The sequence below is a fragment of the Amblyraja radiata genome, chromosome 13 (assembly GCF_010909765.2).
Source record: "Amblyraja radiata isolate CabotCenter1 chromosome 13, sAmbRad1.1.pri, whole genome shotgun sequence".
NCBI classification, from domain to species: Eukaryota; Metazoa; Chordata; class Chondrichthyes; order Rajiformes; family Rajidae; genus Amblyraja; species Amblyraja radiata.
The window spans coordinates 19,747,260-19,771,250 of record NC_045968.1 but is presented as its reverse complement, the minus strand read 5'-3'; the positions used below and the strand labels follow the sequence as shown (position 1 = coordinate 19,771,250).

Here is a 23,991-nt window from a genome sequence, read left to right as displayed (position 1 = left end):
CCAGACTGATTCCTGGGATGTCAGGACTGTCTTATGAAGAAAGACTGGATAGACTTGGTTTATACTCTCTAAAATTTAGGAGATTGAGAGGGGATCTTATAGAAACTTACAAAATTCTTAAGGGGTTGGACAGGCTAGATGCAGGAAGATTGCTCCCGATGTTGGGGAAGTCCAGGACAAGGGGTCACAGCTTAAGGATAAGGGGGAAATCCTTTAAAACCGAGATGAGAAGAACTTTTTTCACACAGAGAGTGGTGAATCTCTGGAACTCCCTGCCACAGAGGGTAGTCGAGGCCAGTTCATTGGCTATATTTAAGAGGGAGTTAGATGTGGCCCTTGTGGCTAAGGGGATCAGAGGGTATGGAGAGAAGGCAGGTACGGGATACTGAGTTGGATGATCAGCCATGATCATATTGAATGGCGGTGCAGGCTCGAAGGGCCGAATGGCCTACTCCTGCACCTAATTTCTATGTTTCTATGTTTCTATGGAAGACGGACTATGGAGGAATGATGAGGGAAAACTAATATTACCAAGATCACTATTTAAATATACATGTTTAATGAGCCATGGGGTAACCCATGTCTCAACAGGAGGAATGATACAAATAGTGGACAAAATATTCAAAACATACGGCTACAAGTAGAGCATGAAAAGCTAAAAAGTGTGGATCAGGAGAAAAGTCGTAAATTACATGGATTAACCATTATGCAGGATCGGCGAGAGTCAGGATCTCAAAGCACTTGATGAGACTGTGGCAAAAGAGTTCCAGACACTCCATAATCTTAGGAAGCTTTTTGTTCAAGACTTGGCCACGAGAGTCAAAAAGAGTGCTGAAATGGATTTTGACGATACTGGTGGGAGCGCTGCACAGAAGCAAAAGATCTCCTTTCTTGAAAACAACCTTGAACAGCTCACCAAGGTTCACAAGCAGTTGGTACGAGGCAATGCAGACCTTCGGTGTGAGCTTCCAAAACTGGAGAAACGTCTTCAAGCTACAGCTGAAAGGGTCAAGGCTTTGGAGTCCGCATTGAAGGAAGCGAAAGAGAATGCAGCTCGAGATCGTAAACGCTACCAGCAGGAAGTGGATCGCAGCAAGGAAGCTGTGCGAGCAAAGAACATGGCAAGTAGAGTGCACTCCGCACAGATTGCTAAGCCCATTCATCCTGGTCAACCCCCAATCCAAGTGCAATTCGTGGGGGCGGTGGATTCTTCCAGAACAGCCAAGTGGTCGCTGTACGTGGAGGTGGGGAGGTAAAATCAGATAAGTTTGTCCCTGGAGGGGTGCCTAATAATGCTGAAATTGGGTTCTTGCCTACATCTGTTAAAGCTAAAAGCAACAACATAATCAAAGCGCAACAGATATCATCCAACAACCCCATCATTCCAAGGCAGTGTGAACTCTGCAACTTAGACTTTTCACAGGAATATTTTTGGAAGAATAAAACAACAAAAAAACAAAAATAACTGGCCTGTACAGCTACATCCTTGCAAAATCTAAGTGCAATGTCGGCATCTTGCAAATACTACATGTGATTTAATGTGTAGCTTCATTGCACAGTACATTGTCATTCATGTCTTAAATTTAGTCTGCGCTGTGCCAGGTTGAATGTACGTTGTTGCAGGAAAACCTTAGCAGAAAATTGAAGCCTAATATGTGTATATTTCATTGTTTTAGGATTTGTGAAACAATGTCGCCAAGTAGATTTGATAAGCTTGTTTTACAAAGGGGGTAAAATGATTTGGAGGAACCCAGCTATAACCCTTGTGTAAATTAAGATAGTACTTGAAGTTTACTTGAAATAGGATTTTTTTCTTGGTTTAAGATGAAGAGTAGTACAATTTGAATACTGAAGGTGCATTTATGACTGTGGTTAGAGCAGAGAGCTAGGGTAGTTCACAAAAAGCTGCTAATAAAATACTGGAATGTTTGATGAGATTGTTTAACATGAAAATATTGCATTGTCTGACTAAAGTTTGGGAAGAGCAGATTAAACTATGCTGAAAACATATTGCTAACCATAAATGAACAAAGAAAGTTAAAAGGCATTTTATCTGAAGATGGAAGAATGTGCAGCAGCATGTCCTGTATAGATTCTTTGGGATTTCTTTTTGAATGCTTAACTAAGGGTCAGTGTTTCACTATTGGGCTTACCATATAATGAAACAACATTAAAAAGAGCATTTGAGTTAAGAAATTGCACTTGTTCTGGTTGTACAATTGGTTTTAGTTGTAGTGCAAATAATATTTTTTAAATTTGAAATGTTAATTTATTTTCAAGCCTTGAACATTTTGCTGTCATCTAATAATTTTTCAATACTTAGTTCGTGCTCTGGATCACTAGACTCTGTTTAGTGCAGCCTGTGGAAATGAGTCACAAACGCGAAATCTATGCAAACTTGCAGTACCATTTTATCACCATTGGTTCTTTATAGGTAAATTAATACATTCAATGCTTGTGTTTATTCTAAACTATCTGGATCTTTAAAAAATAAAATGGTATCCATAAGTAACTTAGATTCTACAAAAATACGGAATAAAATGCTGGTTATTAACCCAAGTCTAAAGGGAAGGTACACTTTGATGTATGAAATTGGATAACTGAGAATCAAATCTTGGAATAAATGAGAAAGCAATACAAGCTGTTGAATGTATCCTCACTGAAGTGTCCCCAAGGACTTCACGACTGGGTATAAGTCTTCCTACACAGGTCCTCCAAAGATGATATTTGGAGCTTTGTTAATACATTGGTCTTTGTTGCCAATTCAATTGGGATGTGTAATATTGCATGTAACTAAAGGCAGAAAGCTGGTTCGGGAAATGGAAAAATATTGTAATTTCTGCACTAACATCCTTCATAGTGATTACAGGAATGTTCAAGGGTTGTCTCACAGACTAATAGAAACAGCCCTTACAAAACAAAATGCAGATGGTGTACAAGTTGGTTCCTCAGAAAGGAATTGAGGAAGAAGAAGTGGTAATTGACCTAAGGGACACCTTCATGGCCTGAACGGACCCCCGCAGATGAACAGATTGCATAAAGTAAAAAGAAGTGCAATGTTGTGATGAAACCGGGGATGCATTCGGGACGGGGGAATTTTTGGAAATTGTTAATAAATTGTTGGATAATTGTATAAACAGGGGGGAAATGATATAAAAATTCATTCCATAAGTTATCGGGGGACTGTACCTTTAAGAATCATGTATGGGCAAGTCTATCTTGGGATGACATAATGTGCTGACTGTGGGTTTGTACTTTGTACCCTGCATGATGAGATTAAGTTGTATCCTGCGTGATGAGATTAGGTTGTGGGCGATACATCCTTGTTTACTCCATTGTATAAAAGAATGAGTTCGGGCACTGCTTCGGGAGAGAGACTCCCTCAGACGCCTGTACTCTGTGCGATCCTCTCTCATGTATTAAACATTCAGTTGGATCTAAATTTCTGTGACTGTCGTTTGTTGGGAAAATATTTCTAACAGGGAGTCACCAGAGCACTTGGGGAAACATGCATAGTCATGGCACAGTGGTAAATTTGCTGCCTTACAGCGCCAGGTACCTGGGTTCATAAGGTCATAAGGAATAGGAGTAGAATTAGGACATCTGGCTCATCAAGTCTACTCTGCCATTCAATCATAACTGATCTATCTCCCTACTGACCCCATTCTCCTGTCATCTCCCCATAACCTCTGACACCTGTACCTGTGCTGACACGAGTACAAATGCTGCCTGTACGGGGTTTGTATGTTCTCCCCTTGATCTGCGCGGTTTAGACTGAAACAGGGTTCTGACCTGAAATGTCACCTACTCGTTTTCTCCAGAGATGCTGCCTGAATATACATTTAAAAAGGTGTATTTTCCATGATAAACTGTTCATGCCAAATTTTGCAAAGCAAGGGTCCCACAGAAATGTGACAGCTCTCTGATTTATAGGTCTAGTGCATGATATTTATGGGAACATTTTAAGATCTATTTCTCTGAGTCTGCATTTTTAAGGACCAGAGTACAAGCTTGATTGAACAAGAGAAAGCTTGTTTGATTTAGAAAGTGAAGATGAGGCAAGATAATGTTGACAGCAATAAAATACATTCAACATTATGCAATCTATAAATTTGCAATGAAAGAAAGAAAGCAACCAAGAACTTACCTCAGTGAAAGACAATTACCTCAGTGAATTACTGCTGAACATCAGCAAGTTTGGACTTTTTTTTTAATTTAGTTAAGTCTTGAACCTGAATGTTAGGGCACTAAAAGAAAAAATATGGAATATAAGAGCATCCATAGCTTTGAAGCACTTCGAAGGAATTAATTAATGTAAAGGGTGGTACAAAAAGTCCATGCAAATGGCCAGAAGTATATGTATAAGGCTGTTCCCTCGATGTCAACAAGAAATAGTTATTGACTTCAGGAAGCATAGTGGAGGACATGCCCCAATCAACACCAATGGTGCAAAAGTGGAAATGGTTGAGAGTTTCAAGTTCCTTGACGTTAATATTGCCTACGATCTATCATGATCCAACCACATTAATGCAACTGCCAAGAAGGCACACAATGCCTCTACATCCTCAGGAAACCAAGAAAATGTTGTCATGTCTCCCATGAATCTTACAAACTTGTACAGGTGCATCATAGAAAGCATACTGTCAGGTTTAATCAGTTTTGATGGGAAACAGCTCTTCCCAAGACTGCAAATAATTGCAGAGAGTTTAGATGTAGCCCACTCTATCATACAGACCAGACCTCCCACCATTGATTCCACCTACACCACGCTGCCTCGGAAACGCAGCCAATTTAGTCAAAGACATGCCCCACAACAATCAGTCCTTCTTTTCACTGCTACCATTCAGCAGAAAGTACAGAGCCTTGAAAGAGCGCACCATTGGACTCAAGAAGAGCTCCTTCCCCCCCCCCCCCCCCCCCCCCCCCCCCCCGTATCAACTTTCTGAACGGTCCTTCCATAAGCCACTGTCTTTCTGAATGGTCCTTCCATAAGCCTTCCATAAGTCACTGTCTGATTTACCTCTAACCCATTATTAACATTGCACCTTTGTCTATGGTATTGATGCGCTACAATGCTGAGAACTATATTCTGCATTCTGTGTCTTCCTCTTGGCTCTATCTATTGTAGTTGAGTTTGACTTGTTTGTGTTTATGTATGGTGTATCTGATCTGTTTGGATCTCGTAAAACAAAGCCTTTCACTGTACCTCAGTACACATGACGATAATAAACCTAAACCTAAAGCCCACACGTTTAAACTTTAATTAAACAACAGAGAGAAAGAAACGACTGATAAGGTTACAATTAATAGATACTAGCGATCAGAGAAAGATTAATTACATTTGAACAGATAGCTCAATACTCTATTGTCACATGTACCAAGGTACAGTGAAATTCTTTGTTTTTGCATACAATACATAAAATACACAGTCGCCACTTTTCTGGTGCAAGCCGGGTACAAAGGTACTCATTAGTGTCATGTTGGTCCCTCTTTGTTCTAGGCAGCCCGGCTGCCTTTCCGCGACTTGTCCTCCTCAGCCCGACCGTTGGGACTCCATGGCCAAACATTCCAAATAAATCTCCTAAATTTTCACTGTAATTATGATAAAAGTCTAACCCAATGTTCAGTGAAACGTTACTGCAATTGAAAATTGACTAAAGTTCTGCAAGATTTCAGTACAAAGAGACAGAACTTCCCATATGGTCCTAATAAGAGGCCTATTCAATGCCTCCGAAAAGTATTTTACAATATTCTTCCAAAACATCCCATGCTCATTGATATCAACACATAGAATCATCACATTATGTCATCATGAATCACATATTGCAAAGGGCAAAAATCTGCCCATCAGACTGGATTGTATGGATCCAATTCCCTTTGAAAATTTACATTGCTTGTGCTTCCATATCTTTCAGGAAAGACATTCCATCTTGTTCCTAAATCACTACATTTAAAATAATATTATCAGCTTCTAATTACCATTATCTCTAGATGCTGATTCATCAACCGTTTCTCATCCTTTACGCTATCAGCACAGCTACTTTCCTACACCATGAGGTTCTTGAACCGATCTTCAGAACCCTAACCCTACCTCAGCTACAGAACATCTTGTGTCTACGTCATGGGTGATTTTAATGCTGACATGTCAGATAGCAAATCTTTATTTGCAGCACACCTGCAGCAGTTTTGTAATGAGTCTAAACTAATTCTATCGAGTAAAGCTCTGTTGCCTGACACAAGTTTTACCTATGTTAGTGAAGCGTGGCACACAACATCCTGGTTAGACCATATTGTGACCACAGCTGATGCTCATGCCTCACTGGAAAAGGTGGAGATTTATTATGAACTTGCCACCTCTGATCACATACCTATTGCTGCACGGTTAAATGTTGAGAATGTCCCCCTGCTGTCCAGTAATAATAATGCTGCTTCCTCAAGTAAACTGGACTGGTCAAAACTGAGCAGTGATGCTATGGCTGGATATTCACTGCAAACGGACAGTTTTTTAAATAATATTGAATTGCCTCAAGAGGCCCTAATGTGCTCAGATATGAATTGTAAGGACGTGCAACATGCTGAAAAACTCTGTGTCATGTATGATGTTATTGTGAAATGTCTCATTGCCTCCAGTGATCCCTTTTGTAAAAGCAAATGTAAGGTATCCAACATCAGACCTGGGTGGAATGAGTTTGTGGCTGAGCAGTACGCTGAGGCAAGAGAGGCCTTTAGACTCTGGTCAGAGGCAGGTAGGCCTAGACAGGGAGTATTGCTAGATATGAAAAAACGCACAAATGCTAGAGTTAAATATGCACTTCGTTTTATTAAGAAAAATGAAAACACAATGAGAGCAGACTCGCTTGCCAGGAAGCTACAGAATAACAACCTTACTAACTTCTGGAAAGAGGTCAGAGTAATGAATAACAGCAAAACACCCCTACCGTCTGACATTGAAGGTGTTAGTAGCCCAGAAAAAATAGCTGAGAGTTGGCGTGAGCACTACTGTAACCTTTTTAACTGTGTTAAAAGTAACCCAGTTAGAATCAATCATGAACTTATTGATCTCTCTGTAGATATGGTAGTTAGGGCAGCTGATGTCTATGATGCCATTAACATGTTGGATAACAACAAAGCCTGTGGTATGGACTGCATTACTGCAGAACATCTAAAATATGCCAGCTATAAGCTCTGCCCTTTGCTTTCCATGTGCTTTAATGGTTGTCTGGTTCATGGTGTCCTGCCAAATGATATTATGTCTGTAATGCTAGTGCCTGTGATTAAAGATAAGGCTGGTAGGCTCAACAGTATTGATAATTACCGACCTATTGCACTAGCCAGTATCTTATCTAAAGTACTGGAGAGAATACTGCTGACAAAGCTAGAAATGTATGTCCTTACTACTGACAATCAGTTTGGGTTCAAAAGAAAACATGGAACTGACCTGTGTATCTATGCTCTTAAAGAGATTGTGTTCAGGTACACAAGCCTGAATTCATCTGTATTCCTATGTTTTATTGATGCGTCCAAGGCATTTGATAGAATTAACCATGAACACTTGTTTGTAAAATTGCTAAATAGAGGTGCCCCTAAATTCTTAGTGAGAATCTTAGTGTTCTGGTATGCCCATCAAACGTTTTACGTTAAATGGGACAATGTTGTATCTGCTCCATTCTGTGTTAGTAACGGAGTGCGGCAAGGAGGAATTTTGTCTCCTATTTTATTTAATGTTTATATGGACAAATTGTCAAATCAGTTAAATAGGCTAAAAACTGGCTGTCTTGTGGGCAACACTATTGTTAATCATCTGATGTATGCAGATGACCTGGTCCTGCTCTGTCCATATAGTGCTGGGCTGCAGCAGATGCTGAAGGTGTGCTCTCAGTATGGCCTTGATTATGACATTAAGTATAACGCTAAGAAAAGCCGCATAATGGTAATTAGAAGCGCTGAGGACAGGGAATCAACTTTTCCGACCTTTTATTTGTCAGGCAGTCCTCTTGCTGTGTGTGAGGAAATTAAATACTTAGGTCATGTCATATCTGATGACTGGAAGGATGACAAAGACCTCTACCGACAGCGCTGTAAAATTTATCTTCAAGCCAACATGCTTATAAGGAAGTTTTATATGTGCTCTGATTCCGTGAAGTGTTCCCTGTTCAGAACCTACATCACACCGTTATATACTGCTCAATTGTGGTCTAACTATAAGAAAAAGAGTATGCAGAGGCTTAAGGTTGCATACAATGATGCAATGAGGTTGCTACTTCGTGTCCCTAGGTGGCATAGTGCCAGTCAATTGTTTGTGTCCACTAGAGTGCCAACCTGTGAGGCACTCTTAAGACAGCTGATGTTTAGTTTTATGTGTCGCCTGGACAAGTCAGAGAACCACATAATTGAAGCCCTAGTCAGCCCTCTGAAAAGCTGCTATAGATTCACTTCTAGGCTAAGACGACATTGGTGCAATAGCTTATATATATTTTAGGCTAATATGCAATTTTTTAATGTATCTTTGTAATTCTTTGTACTGTTTGATGTGTTATATGGACCTGTGTCTGAAATAAAGCTTTAATAATAATAATAATAATAATAATAATAATAATAATAACACAATGGACTACCTCTTGCACTCACATGGACTTGTTTTCAAATAGTGTTTTGCACTAATGAGCTGATTTCTTTGTACAGTCTTCTTTCTTTCAGAAACTGTATGTGTAATTTAAGTATAATATTTGTACAATTTATATTTTTTGTGTGTTGTCTGTAACTATGTGCTGTGATGCTGCTGCAAGCAGGGTTGTCATTGTTCCTGAACCACCCTGTACTTGTGCATATGATAATAAACTCTACGTGACTTGACTTACCATGTGTATACAAGCTGGTCTTGTCTCCAGTGTTTCAATGCTGTTTCAATGTCGACAGTAAAATATAACGTTTATATTGTGGTGATGCCAAAGTATTCCATCTATTAAAGTGTCTTTTCAGATAATGAGTACATTGTTTATATCCATGTATCGTGTTGCTCGAAAGAACAATAGATTTGCATTTTTGCATCATTTCTATTGATCCGTTCCAAAGCATTTTCCAGCTAACTACTAATATTCATTAGATATAATCACTGCTGCAGTGTAGGATATGCGTCACAAATTTCCATACACTATTTGAGTCATTTCTGGTGAAATTAGATTTTGGTGAAATTATGAAAAGGCATTTCAATGATATTGGGCATGTTGTAATGCAGCTGCTGATTCATTAATGAATTTCTCCACAATAATGTCATCATGCCCTCAATTTCTGCAACTAATGTCCAATAACATTTACTTAACATGCGGTTGTTTTTAACATACTTCTAGTGAGAACGTTAAGCTATTTTGCGGCTGTAATTATGGCTCAATGTTTGCCACAGTTTGTTAGAACTGCCGATATTTATCTGGTGAAATACAAGAACTTCTTGGGGGAAAGAAAACTTCAGCAAACCTCCCATCCATTGAAAAGTATAGAGCATGTTAGCATGAATACTACTGAAACTTGCCATAACAGTAGTTACAGTTATTTTATCCTATCATATTTGCTCTTTCTGGCAATGTTTCTTTACAACAATGAACTCAACTAAAAATATATCAAAGAGAAGGTGACATTTTGAAATATTTATTTTTGTGACTACTTAACAAATTTGACATTTCTCTATTCTGTAAATGAACTCACACCCATTTCCATGAGAGACAAATTCAATGTAGCCTCAATGTCTACTGAGATGATTGAACTTAATAATGTTCAGATTATTTACTTCTACTACATCTCCGATGTGTGTGTGTGTTTATACATCTGTGTGTGTGTGACTGTGTGTGACTCTGTGTATGTGTGTTGTGAAACTGTGTGTGTACCAGTGCATGTGATATCTTATATTACATTTCATAATGTCACCCATGAGTTTTCAACTAGGTCTATGATTTTTATCTTCAAACACATTCTCAATTTTCTCATTTGACCAAAGCTGTGCTGATACATTGAAGACCATTATATTGAGGATGATTTATTATTATTATTATTATCATTGAAAACATTAGTGACACACTGGTGCTTGTTTCCGACTGGCACGGTGACAGACGCACCACACATCTTAGTCCTCCATACAGCTGGCAAGCTCCTCTTTTGTCTCTACATATACGTCTCACATCAACATCTTCAGCATCGTCTTGATTGGCCGTCCCGGGCCGCGTCTTCCATGGGTGGGTTCCCACCCCACAACCTTGTTTGCTGGCATTTCTGGGTAGCGGTGGCAGTGACCAGCGAGCCTCCTCCTTCTCGACCTGATCTTCTCGGTCAGAGGTGGAATCTCCCCATAGAGCTGGGCGTTGGTGAAGTGGTCCCTCCAAATGCCATTTTGAAAATTTCTGAGCATTCGGGTGTAGGGACGTGGACAGTGCTTGAGTGAGAGTCCATGCCCCACACCAGTACAATAATATGGTCTCTACTGTTGCATGGAAGAATCTCAGTTTGAGACCCTTAGACATCTGAAACGTTCAGACTTTCCCCATGTTATTGAGGGCTTTCCCTCAATAACATGCTTTCCATGCACTGCACCTCGCTCCCAGGTACTTGTAGTCATCCACTTGATGGTGAGTGCCATTGTTACTATCTGCCTTTGCAGAGACACAGGTTTGGATTTAAGTTTAGGTTCATTAATGTCACATGTACCAAAGCACAGCTCCTGAGATACGAGGAGTGATCCATGTTTTCCAGGATCTCACCGTGAACTTTTATTGTTGAAAGGTAGTATTGTATGTTAGTAGCAAAGATAATTTGGTAGAGGAACCTTGTCTTTAGATGTTGAGTACAATCCTGCATGGTTAAGTAGACAAGTTGACAGTGTTATGAGGCTCGACCAATGCCAATTCAAATACTGCCTGTAAACTGCAACAACTGAGGTTTGGATGATCTTGGTTCTGAAGCTACTCATAGGTTGATCTACAGATAGACACAAAAAGCTGGAGTAACTCAGCGAGACAGGCAGCATCTCTCGAGAGAAGGAATGGTTGAGACCCATCTCCCGACTGGTTATGGATAAGGGAAACGAGAGATATAGACGGTGATGTGGAGAGATAAAGGACAATGAATGAAAGATATGCCAAAAAGTAACGATGATAAAGGAAACAGGCCATTGTCAGCTGTTTGTGGGGTGAAAATGAGAAGCTAGTCCGTCTTGGGTGGGGGAGTGATAGAGAGAGAGGGATTGCCTGGGCTATCTGAAGTGAGAGAAATCAATATTCATACCACTGGGCTGCAAGCTGCCCAAGCGAAACATAAGATGATGTTCCTCCAATTTGCATTTAGCCTCACTCTGACAATGGAGGAGACCGAGAACAGAAAGGTCTGTGTAGGTATGGGAAGGAGAATTAAAGTGTCCAGCAACCGGGATATCAGGTTTGTTCACGCGGGCTGAGCAACGGTGTTCCACGAAACGATCGCCCAGTCTGCGTTTGGTCTCGCCGATGTATACGAGTCCACATCTTGAACAACGGATACTGTAGATGAGGTTGAAGAAGGTGCGTGAACTACTATTGGTTATTGGTCACAAGGTACAATGCTGCACAGAGAAAGATTGCAACATGTTGCAGCAATAAAACTGCCTTCTTTAATTCTGACTCAGAGAAATTGACCCTGTTATGAACTCTTTTGTATCCTATTTTCTGAGATCTGTAATGGGCCTGTCCCACTTAGGCGACTTTTTAGGCGACTGCAGGAGACTATGCAGTCGCCACATGGTTGCCGCATGGTCGCCACATGTTTGCGGATGGTTGCCGGGGAGTCGCCTTCATGGTCGTGAGGAGTTCCCGCATTTTGGGAACTAGTCGCGGCCTCATTATGGTCGGCGTGAATTTTTCAACATGTTCAAAAATTAGCGGCGACTAGAATGAAGCCGCCATGGAAAGCAGCGAGAATTCTCGAGCCGTAGGTGGGTCGCCAGGAGGTCCCAATGGGTTGCCAGGAGGTCGAAGGTTCTCAGAGGTTCTCGTAGGTTGTAGCGGTGCTGACCGGTGCATTTCATTGGCTCATTGGGGGGGAAAAAGGTAAGCATTAGTTTTCAGAACCAAGGATAACCGACCGGTAATGTTAAACATCCGTCGAGCTTCACAGCCGTGTATCTCTGGCTTCTTAAAAGTTGTCTCCACTCCTTCTCCCCACTTCTCCCCTCTCTTTTTTTGCAGGTAGTGGAAGGTCTTACCTGCAACCTCTGGCAACCACCTTCAACTAGCATCGCAATCGGCTTCGACTAAAAAATCACCGATTTTTAAAACGGCCACCTATTTTTAGTCGCGGCCGGTTTTGAATTTTTTTAAATAATCGCCGGAACATAGAAGAAGCGGAAACCACTTTCGACCATTAGGGAGACTGACAAAAAACCTCCAGGAACCGCACGGAAACCTTGGGTGGGGCACAAAGTCTCCAGAGGTTTCCGTTCAGGTTTCCTAAGTGGGACAGGGGCATTACTGTACAATGTGCTTTAGCTGTCATTTTGCAGCGCCAACCTTCCTTTTCATCGCGGTGTGTGTCTGTTTCACCTTGGCTTTGCACCGTGTGAATTTTTTAGACAGCGCTCCCCCACCTGCAACTTGACAGTCGCCGACAGTCCGTTGAAAAAACGCCTAAGTGGGACAGGCCCATAATACCTTCAGTCCGCTGACTGGTTAGCATCCAACAAAAGCTTTTCACTGTACTTTGGTACACGTGACAATAAATTAAACTAAACTAAATCAGGTAATATCTACTCTGAACTCTTCAGAATTCCTAGCCCATGACTGCTCAAAGTGGAATAATTTTTGGGATAGTGTTGTGAACCTTGAGGCCATGAATCAGACTCACACTCAAGCCCTGTGGAAATGGCAGGAGGAGACGACCACTTCATAAACTACTAGACCATCCCTCCCCAGGGCACTTTCCAATGCAACTGTGGAAGAATCTGTAGTTCCCGCATTGTACTCTTAGTCACAACCCAAAAAATCAGAGCGGAAGATAGGCATCCTCAATCCCGACGGGCTGCCTGTGAAGAAATTCATTGTGCACTTCACGAAAATGTCAAGATAATATGAGGGCTTGACACAGTGGTTGGACATAAAGCTTAACTGATAAGCTAGCATGTGTGGGTGCATCAAAGAGCAGTCTGTTAAATAATGAATGCTGATGACGGATGGTGATATGACTATCTTTACAGCAAGGCATTCCCCACAATTGTTAATGGTTCGTAAACCACCAGATCTATTTTGCTTTTCATAGCTTACTGGTTTTGTCAAACATGATGGTGAGTCAGTACAATACCGAAAACTGGGACAGGAAACCAGCACATGTTTTGTCTTATCTTCATGTGTTTAGAATCATCACTGCGGAAGTTTAACTATTTCACGACATTAAGGAATTATTATGGCAAATTGTCAGGTTTCATTCTGTCTGGGGATGTTTCAACCCAAGGCTGGATATTTTTTCTGTACTTACTATAGCAATGTTACAAAATTTTGAGATTTTTAAAAGTCAAGTCTGTAATTTATTTGCATAAAAAGAAGTTTAATTTGACGCCTAATTCACTTTCATATAAGTTATGGCCATTTTCATACTCGGAAATTAGCATCTTGGTCCCTATTGCTTTTCCTTTGACTTAACACAAAAGCTGTGATCGAGGACAGTCAAAAGCACATAACTTTCTTAAAAATTAAGAGAACTGAATGAAATTTTCAGTTATTATAGATTGAAGCATTCTGAAACAAATATAAAACATCTCACTTGGATGACCTGAAATTAAAGCATATAATTAGTTAGTTACCTAATTGTAGCTAATTACAAAATTGACCGTTGTGACAGAAATAGTAATAAACACCCAGACTACCTTGAAAATTCAAAAATGTGATATTCTCAAGATCAGAACTTTAATATTATTGTATTATATGCTGTTAGTCCTTAACAGATAGGTAAATAAATTACAATTTCTAGCAATAGACCAAGGCTTTATGGAGAAGATCAGTTGCTAGCTGGTACATTGGCATATCATAATCAGTAGCATCATCATACTACTCAGATTGTAACCAATAAGCAACTGTGTACACCTTGTTTTCCTCAACTTTTCAATTTTGCCATTGTAAATTACAAGTTTTTGCTCTTCAAACCACGCATGACATGCCTTTCTGCCAACTACTTTCCCATTAAGAATGTTTTGTAGATGTAGATCATCACATTTGGAGTAGTCCAAACTCAGATAATCTCTACGAATGCTGTCTAAATCAGTCTCTTATGCTGGGCATTTGGATTGACAATTTTGCATTTCGTCTTCGGATACATCTGTTTAAAATGTAAAGGGAAAAAAAACACTGAACAGCATTAACAGAAACAAGTTATTATTTGCAGTTTTAGAAAAAAGGTAAAAATGATAAAGTTAAATGCTAAAACAAATAGTAAATACCCAACAAAAAATTCATATTCATCAGTTTCATCAAATTCATCTAATCAATTAAATTCATCTAAATTCAATTACTAGATCTAAACATCTATCCATTTCATAAGAAACGGATAATTTTTTTAGCCTAAGTATCCAAATAACAAACTAATCCCATTCACACAAGAATTCACAATATAACATGATTTTTAAATCTCACTATCATGAACTTATATGGCAGATGGAAGGAATTTAATGTTTAATTCCCATAAATTAATCTAGAAACATCCACTCTCAATATAATCAAAATTATTATTTTTTGCACAATACATGTGGCTAAAACTGTTGTGGATAGATAGTGTAAAAATATTGACTATGGATAGACAATAAAATATAGATGATTTAGATGCTCTTATGACATGATTGTCCAAAACAAATTAGGATTTAAATCATCTTGCGAGTGGGTATTTCTGAAATGCGATCGATTGGAATGTTGCCCTTGCCGTGAATCTTAACCCCATATCGGCAGGAAAGACACTGCCGAATCATATGGGGCCCAAATAACATTTTTGCGTCGTAAAATTAGACTAAAGCCACTCCAAGAAGCAAGATTATATGTAAAATAAACAACTTACCTTTTGTTTTGTCCTGATATTACAATCCGTCAAGTTGTATGCGTTGAGGGCGTTCAAAGTCGCGATTTACTTTAATCCAACTATTAAATTGTCCAGCAATTTTTTTTTTAAAACCGGGAACGGAAGTCTGATCGATTTTTCTTCATCAACTAGCAGCACAAGGAAATCCATCTCCGGCAAGCGATACAAACCTGCATTTTAATCCTGCCCCCCCCCCCCTCAAAGGCGCCAAAGTCGCGCACACAGCCAGTGGCAGATCTGCAGCGCTGCTGAAGGTAGGTTTTGTAACATTGCTATTTACTATGTGTGGACATTTTTGGTTTGGTCAAGAAATTTCAGAGCGCATTGAAACCCATTGTTTAAACTGCAACAGTGCAAAAATACAATAAAGATGTTGGGAGATAAATTAGACTGTCACATTTATCTTTAGAGTTAAATGGGGGGGGGGGTCAATTTTGAGTGAATAAAAATATTGCAGAGGCTGGAAATCTGCAATAAACCTGAAATAATCAGTAATACACAATTCAGAGGCAACACCCCCTCTATATAACAAAGATATCTTTCTCCATCAGTACAATTTGGGTTGCTGGTTACATGCCACAACTTTACTATGAGCAACACATAACATAGTTAAAGAAGCCATTTATTTAGTCTCACTGTATCAGAGATATTGCCTTTATTCTATTCACCATTCCCCAATGTCTGTTATTGCAAACTAACTTGTTAACTCTCTCTTTCCCAGTTTTTGGCGCAAGTTCTCGGACCTGAATGATTAACTCTATTTCTATTTCCGCAGATGCTGCTAGACCTGCTGAGTGTTTCCAGTATTTTCTGTTTCTATTTAAAGTAAATTCAAGCCCCAGATTCAAGAACAGCTTCTTCCCCATGGTTATTCGACTCGTGAATAGATCTCTCAATGCTGATGTATTTCCAATCTTCCAACATACTTCTTTGCAGCTCTTGAACTTTTGTTTCAGCACTTCCCTCTGTAGCTGCATCGCTGCATTCTGCACTCTGTTTCATTTCTCTTGTTGAACTACCTGTTGAACTCATTTTAATGGTAGATTATAGTCGTGATAGCACACAAAACAAAGGTCTTCACTATATCACAATACGTGGCAATAATAAATTGATACCAATACCACTAAGAGAGGATGCCTTGACCCCTAATTGAGTCTGGAATTTGATCCAGGCTCCAATAATTCTCAGAGTATAAAGGCCACATATTCTTTGCTGACAAAAAAAAATGTTGGTGTAGGAAGGAACAGCAGATGCTGGTTTAAACTGAAAATAGACACAAAAAGCTGGAGTAATTTATAAGATCATAAGGAATAGGAGTAGAATTAGGCCATTCAGCCCAACAAGTCTACTCTGCCATTCAATCATGGCTGATCTATTTCACCCTCCCAACCCCATTCTCCTGCCTTCTCCCCATATCATCTCACACCTGCACTAATCAGGAATCTGCCTATCTCTGCCTTAAACTCAGCGTGACAGGCAGCATCTCTGGGGAGAAGGAATGGGTGACGTTTCGGGTCGAGACCCTTCCTCAGACGTGTGTTGTATTGGCTGTTCCACATGCTGTTTCACGGGGACAAGGAGAAAATGGGGCATCCGAGAGAGGGGAGTGAAAGATTGAATGATGCTGAAGTGGCTGGAATTGATGCCAAAGGCAGACGAGTGCCTGGGCTCAGGTCATCGTAGTGATTCTGAAAATACAACCCAACTAGCCTCCAATAGCGTAAATGAAGAGTCTTGTGTATCAATCATAAATGCAATATGTAGGAAGGAACAGCAGATGCTGGTTTAAACCGAAGATAGAGACAAAATGCTGGAATAACTAAGCAGTTATGCAGCAAAATGCTGCAATAACAGGCAGCATGTCTGGAGAGAAGGAATAGGTTCCAAATTGTTGGTGCTCCTCATCTTTGTTCTTAAAGCTGAAGATACCAGGAATAGGGATGAAAATTAAATAGGATTACAAGCATTTTCCCCGTGACATTGAGGAAAATTACTATTTATATGACTTTTGAATCTGAAGGTTACTATATGAAGGCATGCTGTTCACCAAAGTAATTGGTTTGGCACAAGTGTGCTAAAATTGTGAGTGATTGAGAAATCAGAGAAAGGTGAAGGTATACTTGTGGATTCTGCGGGTTACGTGGATCTGTAAAATGGCAGCTATTTTTATTCAACTGACCAACATGGTCTCAAGTGACAGAGTCATCACATTTGTCAAAGATAAGTTGTTCAGTTTTCATTCATCTGAATGATTTCACATCAATGGTCAGATGGATATTGGCATTGTGTAGATGTTAACCTCAGCAACTGCCAACCATCCACAAATATCAGAAGTAGTAAACAGCCTGTCACCTTGGAATGAGGAACGGGAGCTGTCACCGTTATTTAATAACTCACACTTATACAGCCAAGTTATTTAGCACTTAAAATACAAACATAAATTTGCCTTCAACTTGTGCTGACTTATTCAAGTTTACTCTGATTGTTTTACGACATTTCAGTTGCAAAAGATTACAAAAAAGGATTCCTATGAAGCGATTTGCCTGAAATTGAGCTCTTTCTATTATAAATGGATCATAGTGTAAGGGGAGTGGTTCGTTCTGTTGTATTTTAACAGATTTTTCCAATGTTATTTAAAAGCTTTGTGTAAAATATATCAGAGAGGCAAAGTAACACTTTGTACGCATTTAACTATCAAAGATGATTTTTTGTAGGATTTATGTTATCCACAGGACATGAGCATTATTAGGCACCAAATTAAAAATACTTATTAAACATTGGCAGTGAATATATTTTCTTTCCATTTAACGTAAAGGGATCATAAAAATGATGGATCCTATTTTTGGTTATTGTATATTCACTCATGGTGGTGAAGCTAATGTCATTGCAGAACCTGACTAATCATTATTTCTATGGCAGTAAAGAGAAAGAATTATTATCGAGGAACGTTTCCAGGAAATCTTTGCAATTAATAGACAGGAACAGCTGCACCAGGAACTCTAAAGCTACAGTATGGTCGTAAAGTAAGAAAACTTAAATCATCTGCAGTGTCCTACAGATCTTGAAGGTTTGATGGATGTAGATTTGCCTCTGAGTCAGAAGGTTATAATTTTCCTTCAACCAACAGCACAGGCAAACTGATTTTCTAATCACCATCACAATACTGCGTGTGGGAGCTCACTGTTCATAGATTGGTTGCCACTTTATCCATTTTGTAACGCTGATTGCAATCCAACCACACTTCACAGGTTGCTAAGAGATTCGGGATGTCCTGAGTTAGTGAAATATTTAACACGTACTTAACACTTCTGCAATAATATTGTACCACATTCAAAATGAGTTAATTATGTGGATTCTGTTTAGAAATTGACACAACAATCAACAGAACTGCAACATCATTGTAAATACCATCGGACTATCATTAATCTGACTTTTCTGGACTTTATCTTACACTAAACGTTATTCCCTTTATCCTGTATCTGTACACAGTGGGCTTGATTGTAATCATGTATAGTCTTTCCACTGACTGAATAGCATACAACTAAAAGGTTTTCACTGTACCTCGCTAGACATGACAGTAAACTAAACTAAACTATAAAAAATCACACCAAGCCTACATATTGAACTCCTGCTTTGCACAATACCAATGATCTTCTTCTTGTGTATGGCGTGCACAGCCTAAAGTTGTTAAAAACTTGTTCTGTTTGATCTTCTGTTTGTGCACGCTAGGTTGATTGCATTCGTCGAAACAGGGTGGACCACATGAAGGTTGCAATCTCCCACCCCACACCAATGATAACATTCCTGCTCTGTGTATATCCAATAGTAGATACACCGTGACAGTGAACTGTTCCTAAAGGGTTTGAGCACACAGGTAATTGTCTATTTAAGAGGAATGGAAGCTAATAAAACACACAAGTAGGATATTTTATTAGGCTGGGAAATAATAAGATTGTGTAGGAAGGAACTGCAGATGCTGGTTTCAAGCAAAGATAGACACAAAACACTGGAGTAACTCAGCGGGTCAGACAGCATCTCTGGAGAAAAGGAATAGGTGACGTTTTGGGTCGAGACCCTTCTTCAGACTGAAAGTCAGGGTAAAAGTAATCGAGAGATATAGATGATCATGGTGATATGCAACAAATGAATGAGAGATATGCAAAAAAGTAACAATGATAAAGGAAACAGGCCATTGTTGGCTGTGTGCGAGGTGAAAACGAGGACATACAATGAGACTCAACAAGACAACTTTGAAGCTGGTACGACCTGGGTGGGGGAGAGATGTAGAGAGAGGGGATGCAAGGGTTACTTGAAGTTAAAGAAATCATTATTCATAAGATTGATTTGTTTCCTGTTTATTCTCCTTGATCTGCGGTGAGCAATGACATCTTGCGTACAAACAAACCAGAAATGCCCCTACCCAGCATGCAGCCTCGATATGAGGATATCACACACATTGGACACGAGAATGCAAACTTGCTGGTAAAATAACCAAATGGATTGGAGCACTGCAAGCTTCATGTTTGTTAACTTCCTGGGAATTCCTGAAGTTGGCCTTAATTAGTCCCAGTCTGCTGAACACCTGCCTCCACAGGCAGCTGCTCTATACCGAGCTCTGGACAATATTTTGCTGTAGGTGCACCAGAGGGCAGAGATTTGTGCCAGAGGTGCAACTCCAGAGCCAATAAAATCATGGGAGACCCCTTCCACCCCTGCAACGGACTGTTCTAGCTGCTACGGTCAGGCAAACGCCTCCGTTGCCATGCTGTGAGAACGGAGAGGTTGAGAAGGAGTTTCTTCCCAGAATAAACTTGACGACTTGACTTGACTTGACTTGAGGTTGGCAGCCCAGCAGCAGTGACAGCAATGCACCCCTCCATCTTTAATACAATAATGACCTCTCAACTGGCATTCAGACTAAAGTCACCAGTGGTGGAGTGGAATGGTGGATAGCATGCTACAAAAGCTTTTCACTGTATCAAGTGGCGATGAACTAAACTAATCTAAACTAAGAAGGAGGGAATGGGATTTCTTATGAGAGTGACCAATGCAAAATTGTGCTATAATAAAAGGGAGTTAAATATAAATCAAAATACTGTGTGGTCTTTATAAAGACTATAGCAATATCTGTGACCACATACCTTTCCGTTTTGAGAATGCTGGGAGGGAATAAAATAGCTGGCAAAATCAAGGTAGCTGATGTGAATGTAGACATTGGAAACAACATTTGTAAGCCGATGGTGCTGATGATAATGAGTGAGAACAGCCATTTAACAAGTTATCATCATAGCACAAGCAGCTGTGATTGGTGCCATTCCTGGTACCTTAGGCAATCTGATTATGATGCCAATTTGTTTTACTGGGGTGTATTAAATTTAGTTTAATTGAAAGATGCAGCTTGGAAACAGGCTATTCAGACAGAGGATTTGCAACGCCAACTGGGAAAGGCTCAGAGTGTTAGCATGATGAGGCCTTGCTCTTCTACATCTTCAGGAAACTATCTGAAGAGGAGATGCCAGCACACAATATCCAGCTATTTGCAGATACAAAGACTCCATTTCCCATAATTGTGGCATCAAGAGTTATTTATCACATTTCCTTAAAGCAAAACAAGACTATGGAAACCTCATGCAATTAAAGCATATGGGTGCAATAGTAAAGTATTATTATAGTAAATAGTAAAGGGTATTATATGCAAGACATAGACGTAAGCCATTGCAGTCCATCGTGTCTATGCTGGTTTTACAGGGTGGAGAATTCCAAATTTTTCAGACCCAACAATATTAAATTAAGACTAGTTCTATACCTAGATCCCTACTCATTCAGTAGCCTTTGTCTATTTAACAATATTTCTCTTTTCTATTTTTCGTATGAAACTTCATATGTCCCTCACTATACTCCATCTGCCAATTTTTCCCCACTTGCTTACCCTATCCATTTCTGACCTTATTGTCCTTCTCACAACTTACTGTTCCATCTATCTTTGTATTCAGCAATTTTGGCCACAATATGCTTAGACCATTCATCTATGTGATTGACATAGATTGTAAATAGTTGAGACCATTAGCTATTGATCGCCCAAGATGCAAACTACCCATTTATTCTGATGTTGTGTAAATGAGCCAAATTTCTGTCTGTGCTATTGCATTATCTTTAATGCTGTCAGCTCTTCCATTGTTCAGCAAAACTCAAGGAATTATGTGGCACAGTGGTAGAGTTACTGCCTTACAGCGCCAGAGACATATGTCATGTAGAAGACCTCCTTTGACCTCCTTTGACTATGTTGAAGACCAGCTTCGACTAGCTACGACTAGCTACGACTAACTTCAGGAAAATTGGACACCGAATAGTGGAGAGTGAAGACGACCTCCTTCGATCTCCTTCGGCCTCCCTTTGACTATGTTGGAGACTATCCACGACTACCTTCGACTACCCTTGATTACCTACGACTAACATGCCGACCTACTGTGACCTACTACGACTAAACCTATGAGTAAAAAAAGTGTCGTTTTTTCCATGGCGACTTTTTTTACTCACGGGCATTTTTCAACATGTTGAAAATTACGGCGCGACCTAGCTGAGGCCTCGAGTACACGGGAACTACTCTCGAGCATGAAGGAGAGTTACAAAGACCTCCTAGGACCTCATGTCGACCATGCTGCGAGTATGAGTCGAGGGCAAACTCGCCAGAACTCGCGGATTAGGTTGCCCAAGTGGGACAGCCCCTTTAGTCGTAGCTAGTCGTAGCTAGTCGAAGCTAGTCTTCAACATAGTTGAAGGAGGTCTTCTACATAGTCGAAGAAGGTCTTCAACATGACATTTTTTCAAACTCTCCTAAACTCTTCTAAACTCGCCAATTAGGTCGCCCATGTGGGACAGCTCCTTAACCCTTTGATTTTCAGTAAAGATGCATTTGTTTATTTATCAATGCATTGATACATTTTGTATTAGGGTGCCCTGTAGGTTAATGATGCCTCTGTAACCCACCGGGATTTAAAGCAGCCTCTGAATCCTGACACATAAACCTTACACCACCCATAAACTTCCTTCAAAGTGTTTCCTTCCAAATAGTTCTGGAATGTAAGATTTTTTTCAGTTTGGTTGTAATTGCCACTTTCTTGGCTTGACCCAAGACATGTGTCTGCTTCAACCACTGCAGGTGTAACTGGGTGGCTTGCTAGGCCAGTTCAGAAGGCAATTAGGTATCAACCCCATTGATGTAGGATTAGAGTCATGTACAGGTCAAGCCAGCTAAGAATGACACATTTCTTTCCCAAAAGAACATTATAATCCATAGTCTGGCAGTTTTATAGTCACTGCTGTGCCAGAAAACATTGTACATGTCATAATGTCACATTCCTACAATTTTTTTTCCATTCCTCTCCCCGCATGAATTCATATCCAGTGCTCAACACAGCCCTCCTCCAGGAATACAGTTTGGAGTGCTTTCCAAAATCTGCCAACCATTCCAAAGAGAAGCACCTTTTATTCTCTCATTTCTGTCCTTTTCCCCCGCTTCTTTTATAGTTGGGGAGACACTTTTCCCCCATTGCGTTAAAGAAACGTGTTTTGCAAAGCAATGGAGGATTGCACCTTGTCTATTATTTTTAACATCCCCTTTTCAGTTTAACAACACATCCTGGAAATGTATTTTACATTGATTAATTACCTTTTTTTTAAACACCCATGGGAATTTTACCAGACATATTAACTAGCACTATATATGAACTAGCTATTTAACATGGTTATGAACCTAAAATTACATTTAGCATATGTCTGAAATTCAATTTCTTATTTGAAAAACCCCCCAACGGATTTACTAAAAGAGAAACAATGGGATGTGCCGACCCAACAAGAAGAGATGTTTAATTATAATATAATGGGCTGCTTTAGTCCTTTGTAATATTTAGTACATGATATATGCTAGCCATATAATTGAGACAAAATCTCACAAAATAAGAATGGCTCTGTAAATTTAAGGTCACCTAAAACTCGATTTTCAAATTGCAAGAATAAACGGACAAACAGATTGGTGAATTGTTTTAATGAAACGGCTTCATGCTGTACTTAAAGTAGTGGATAATGGCTACATGAATGTGAATAAGCACACTTTAATGCCTAAGAATGCAAATATTTGATATGCTCCATCTGCATTGCAGGCAGCTTCACCTGTGTCAACTTACTTTCATTCTATGCCATGTTTCCGCACTCCATTTGCACTTATTATTGGAATGGACCTCAGCCTGGTCTGGTGACATGATCAAGCATACAGCAATTTGGAAATCTAAATTCAATTGGGATATTTGTAGTTTTGGATGCACAATTGAGTATTTAATTGAATAACAACAGGCGGTACTGCTACATAAAAATATTGTCACAGGAAATTATGTAAATAGACAAAAGTATAAATAAATAGTGCGATTGGAAAAATGTCTTAATTCACAGCAGTTCTGTTCATTTTGGTTACTTGGATGGTTTAGCTTATGATGATATTCGCTAGATGAGGTTCAGTAACAATAATAACAATAGTATAATAATAATCAGTAATACTAAAAATAACAATAATAATAATAATAATTAGCCAATCGTCCTAACTCATTCAATAGTAACGGTTTACCTGAAAATGATAAATAAGGAAATGTATGAAGACTTTAAAGCTAAAATTGATGCATGCTGTTAAAGGCCTGCTGTTCAGTTGTTATATTGAACCAGCATTGCACAATTTTATGGGACTGATGCTGGGTCCAGAGGATTGGGGCAGGGGGTGAAAGAGGGCTGATGATTTGTGTTTTAAAAACTGAAGCCTATGCAGCAAGTGAGGCCATTGAAGGAACTGTGCCAGGATGTGTAAAGGGTGGATTTGCCTTCTGGATCACACAAGATGCCAAATTGCTTCTGTGTCCTCTGAGCATATGGTGT

General features: G+C 39.7%; 1 long non-coding RNA gene and 1 pseudogene across 1 annotated transcript; both read left to right on the top strand.

Annotated features, from left to right (window-relative positions):
- Window positions 1-553: 553 nt before the first annotated feature.
- Window positions 554-1,448, top strand: LOC116980137 (annotated as a pseudogene).
- A 1,275-nt stretch (window positions 1,449-2,723) lies between these two features.
- Window positions 2,724-22,799, top strand: LOC116980164. Its single transcript, XR_004413869.1, has 4 exons — window positions 2,724-2,810; window positions 12,448-12,453; window positions 18,916-18,921; window positions 22,788-22,799. It is a non-coding gene; the product is annotated as an uncharacterized LOC116980164 (long non-coding RNA).
- The last annotated feature ends 1,192 nt before the right edge of the window (window positions 22,800-23,991 follow it).